This window comes from Arachis ipaensis, chromosome B5, assembly GCF_059453495.1.
Source record: "Arachis ipaensis isolate K30076 ecotype BB chromosome B5, ASM5945349v1, whole genome shotgun sequence".
In the NCBI taxonomy this organism is placed as follows: Eukaryota; Viridiplantae; Streptophyta; class Magnoliopsida; order Fabales; family Fabaceae; genus Arachis; species Arachis ipaensis.
In genome coordinates, this window is record NC_142440.1 from 53,325,584 (window position 1) to 53,330,871 (window position 5,288).

At 36.3% G+C, this 5,288-nt stretch overlaps 1 non-coding gene across 1 annotated transcript; it reads right to left on the reverse strand.

Annotated features, from left to right (window-relative positions):
- Nucleotides 1-4,635: 4,635 nt before the first annotated feature.
- Nucleotides 4,636-4,739, reverse strand: LOC148564205 (small nucleolar RNA R71). Its single transcript, XR_015884909.1, has one exon. It is a non-coding gene; the product is annotated as a small nucleolar RNA R71 (small nucleolar RNA).
- Between the last annotated feature and the right edge of the window lie 549 nt (nucleotides 4,740-5,288).

Genomic DNA, 5,288 nt, shown 5'->3' on the forward strand with positions numbered 1-5,288 from the left:
CCACCGAATCTATGGAAACCCTACCAACGAATGCTTCGACTTAAAGAATGTCACAAGAAAATTGGTAAGAGAAAGGAGACTAGATCGGTACTTAGCCAACAAGGCGGATGAACCCAGAAAAAGAAGAAGGGACGAAGAGATCAGACGAGCTGACCGACCACCTCACACCCCAGAGAGGCACGTTCACAAGATAAATGGAGGATTCGTAGGAGGAGGAATCTCCAAATCATCTTGCAAAATGCACCTTAAGGAGGTATATCATGTTGGGGGAGGAGAAGGATCACCCGACCTCCCTACTATTACTTTTACCCAAGAAGACGCGGCCGGCATCATCCCGGGACATGATGATCCCATGGTCATTACTATCATATTGACCGATGCTAATCTCCACCGTACATTGGTGGACCAAGGAAGCTTGGCGGATATCTTGTTTAAATCCGCCTTCGACAAACTCGATCTACAAGAGAAAGAACTCAGAGCATATCCGAACAGCTTGTTCGGACTAGGAGACACTCCAACCCAACCACTTGGATATCTCTCACTACACATAACCTTTGGAAAGGGAACCCGATCAAGGACACTCTACATGGACTACATCGTAGTCAAAGTGAGCTCAGCCTACAACGCCCTGATAGGTCGGACAACACTAAATCAGCTTGCCACAGTAGTTTCAACTCCACATCTATGCATGAAGTTCCCAACTCCAGAAGGGATCGCCACGATAAAAGGAGAGCAGAAAATTGCGCGACGCTGCTACAACAAAAGTATGAACCTTAGAGGTGATAATGAAAATTGTTGTCGGTCTAGATTTTCTTCCTAAAGAAAGGAATTACTTCGTTTTATGCTGATGAGCGGATAATTTATACGTTTTTTGGCATTGTTTTTAGTATGTTTTTAGTAGGATCTAGTTACTTTTAGGGATGTTTTATTAGTTTTTATGTTAAATTCACATTTCTGGACTTTACTATGAGTTTGTGTGTTTTTCTGTGATTTCAGGTATTTTCTGGCTGAAATTGAGGGACTTGAGCAAAAATCAGATTCAGAGATTGAAGAAGGACTGCTGATGCTGTTGGATTCTGACCTCCCTGCACTCAAAGTGGATTTTTTGGAGCTACCGAACTCCAAATGGCACGCTCTCAACGGAGTTGGAAAGTAGACATCCTGGGCTTTCCAGCAATATATAATAGTCTATACTTTGCCCGAGTTTAGTCGACGCAAAAGGGCGTTGAACGTCAGTTCTACGCTGCAGTCTGGAGTTAAACGCCAGAAACACGTCACGAACCAGAGTTGAACGCCAAAAACACGTTACAACTTGGCGTTCAACTCCAAGAACGACCTCTCCACGTGTAAACTTCAAGCTCAGCCCAAGCACACACCAAGTGGGCCCCAGAAGTGGATTTCTACATTATTTAGTCAATTATGTAAACCCTAGTAACTAGTTTAGTATAAATAGGACTTTTTACTATTGTATTAGATCATCTTAGGACGTTTAGTTCTTAGATCATGGGGGCTGGCCATTCGGCCATGCCTGGACCTTCATCACTTATGTATTTTCAACGGTAGAGTTTCTGCACTCTATAGATTTAATGCAAAGTACTACTGTTTTATATTCAATTCAACTTATTCCGCTTATAAGATATCCATTCGCACCCAAGAACATGATGAATGTGATGATTATGTGACGCTCATCATCATTCTCACTTATAAACGCGTGCCTGACAAACACTTCCGTTCTACATGCAAACAAGCTAGAATGAGTATCTCTTAGATATCTAATACAGAGGACCGAGTCCGAGATATTAGAATCTTTGTGGTATAAGTTAGAACCCATGGATGGCCATTCCTGAGATCCGGAATGTCTAAACCTTGTCTGTGGTATTCCGAGTAGGATCTGGGAAGGGATGGCTGTGACGAACTTCAAACTTGCGAGAGCTGGGCGTAGTGACAGACGCAAAAGGAGGGTGAATCCTATTCCAGTATGATCGAGAACCTCCAGATGATTAGCCGTGCCGTGATAGAGCATTTGGAAAGGAGTAGGAATGATTGGATGAAGACAGCAGGAAAGCAGAGGTTCAGAGGAACGAAAGCATCTCTATACGCTTATCTGAAATTCTCACCAATGATTTACATAAGTATTTCTATCTTTATTTTCTGTTTATTTATTATTATTATTCGAAAACTCCATAACCATTTGATATCCGCCTGACTGAGATTTACAAGATGACCATAGCTTGTTTCATACCAACAATCTCCGTGGGATCGACCTTTACTCACGTAAGGTTTTATTACATGGACGACCCAGTGCACTTGCTGGTTAGTTGTATCGAAGTTGTGACAAATTATGAATTAAGATTAGAGCACCAAGTTTTTTGGAGCCATTACCAGGGATAACAATTTTGTGCACCAAGTTTTTGGCGCCGTTGCCGGGGATTGTTCGAGTTTGGACAACTGACGGTTCATTTTGTTGCTCAGATTAGGTAATTTTCTTTTTGTTTTATTTTCAAAAAAAAAAATTCTTCAAAAATCTTTCAAAAAAAATTTTTTCCCTTTGTTTTCGAAAATTATTTTAAAAATTTTAAGAATGAATTCTAAAGTTTCAAAATGGTATGCTGAAGTTTGGCTGGCCATCAAGCTATAGACTAACCTGGTATGATTCCTGGAATCTTGATTGAGGACTATGAATTCATTGCTTCCTTTTCCCTATATGTTTTCAAAAATAAAAAATAAAAATATACAAAACTCCAAAAAAGTTAATAAAATCATAAAATCAAAAATATTTTGTGTTTCTTGTTTGAGTCTTGAGTCAATTTCAAGTTTGGTGTCAATTGCATTTGTTCTAAAAATTTATGCATTTTTCGAAAATTCATGCATTCATAGTGTTCTTCACGATCTTCAAGTTGTTCTTGGTAAGTCTTCTTATTTGATCATGATGTTTTCTTATTTTGTGTCTTTTGTTGTTTTTCATATGCATTCTTGAATTCTTAGTGTCTAAAATAAGTTTTTGATGTTCATCATGACATTCAAAGTGTTCTTGGTGTTCATCTTGACATTCATAGTGTTCTTGCATGCATCACATGTTTTGATCCAAAATTTTCATGCATTGAGTCAATTTTGTGTCTTTCTCTCTCATCATTAAAAATTCAAAAATAAAAAAAATATCTTTTCCTTTTTCACTCATAAATTTTCAAAAATTTAAGTTGACTTTTTCAAAACTTTTTAAAATTTAGTTGTTTCTTATGAGTCAAATTCAATTTGAAAATCCTATCTTTTTCAAAATCTTTTTCAAAAATCAAATCTTTTTCATTTTTCTTATTTATTTTCAAAAATTTTAAAAATATTTTTCAAAAATCTTTTTCTTAATTTTATCTCATAATTTTCGAAAATATTATCAACAATTAATGTTTTTATTCAAAAATTTCAAGTTTGTTACTTGCTTGTTAAGAAAGATTCAAACTTTGAGTTCTAGAATCGTATCTTGTGATTACTTGTGAATCAAGTCATTAATTGTGATTTTAAAAAAAATCAAATCTTTTTCAAAACTAATTTCAATCATATCTTTTCAAAAATATCTTTTTATCTTATCTTTTTCAAAATGATATCTTTTTAATCATACCTTTTCATATCATATCTTTTTCAAATATCTTTTCTAACTTCTTATCTTCTTATATTTTAAAAATTGATTTTCAAAATTTGTTTCAACTAACTAATTAACTTTTTGTTTGTTTCTTATCTCTTTCAAAACTACCTAACTAACTATCCCTCTCTAATTTTCGAAAATACCTCCCTCTTTTTCAAAAATTCTTTTTAGTTAATTAATTGTTTAAATTTTAATTTTAATTTTAATTCTCCTTTAATTTTCGAAAATCATCAACTTCTTTTCAAAAAAATTAATTTTCGAAATTTCATCTCCCTCATCTCCTTCTATTTATTTATTCATCTACTAACATTTCTCCTCACCCAAAAATTCGAACCCCTTATTCTCTTCTGAGTTCGAGTTCTTCTCTTCTTCATTCTCTTTCTTCTTTTCTTCTACTCACAGAAGGGATCCTCTATACTGTGGTAAAAAGGATCCCTATTATTATTTTCTGTTCCCTTCTTTTTCATATGAGCAGGAGTAAGGACAAGAACATTCTTGTTGAAGCAGATCCTGAACCTGAAAGGACTTTGAAAAGGAAACTAAGAGAAGTTAAAATACAACAATCCAAAGACAACCTTACAGGAATTTTCGAACAAGAAGAGGAGATGGCAGCCGAAAATAATAATAATGCAAGGAGGATGCTTGGTGACTTTACTGCACCTAATTCCAATTTACATGGAAGAAGCATCTCCATCCCTACCATTGGAGCAAACAATTTTGAGCTGAAACCTCAATTAGTTTCTCTGATACAACAAAACTGCAAGTTTCATGGACTTCCTGAAGATCCTTTTCAGTTCTTAACTGAATTCTTGCAGATATGAGATACTATTAAGACTAATGGAGTAGTTCCTGAAGTCTACAGGCTCATGCTTTTCCCTTTTGCTGTAAGAGACAGAGCTAGAGTGTGATTGGACTCTCAACCCAAAGATAGCCTGAACTCTTGGGATAAGCTGGTGACGCCTTTCTTAGCCAAGTTCTTTCCTCCTCAAAAGCTTAGTAAGCTTAGAGTGGATGTTCAAACCTTCAGACAGAAGGAAGGTGAATCCCTCTATGAAGCTTGGGAGAGATACAAGCAACTGACCAAAAAGTGTCCCTCTGACATACTTTCAGAATGGACCATCCTGGATATATTCTATGATGGTCTGTCTGAATTAGCTAAGATGTCATTGGATACTTCTGCAGGTGGATCCATTCACCTAAAGAAAATGCCTGTAGAAGCTCAAGAACTTATTGACATGGTTGCTAACAACCAGTTTATGTACACTTCTGAGAAGAATCCTGTGAGTAATGGGACGCCTCAGAAGAAGGGAGTTCTTGAAATTGATACTCTGAATGCCATATTGGCTCAGAATAAAATATTGACTCAGCAAGTCAATATGATTTCTCAGAGTCTGAATGGAATGTAAGCTGCATCCAACAGTACTCAAGAGGCATCTTCTGAGGAAGAAGCTTATGATATTGAGAATCCTGCAATAGAAGAGGTAAATTACATGGGTGAACCCAATGGGAACACCTATAACCCCTCATGGAGAAATCACCCAAATTTCTCATGGAAGGATCAACAAAAGCCTCAACAAGGCTTTAATAATGGTGGAAGAAATAGGTTTAACAATAGTAAACCTTTTCCATCATCCACTCAGCAGCAGATAGA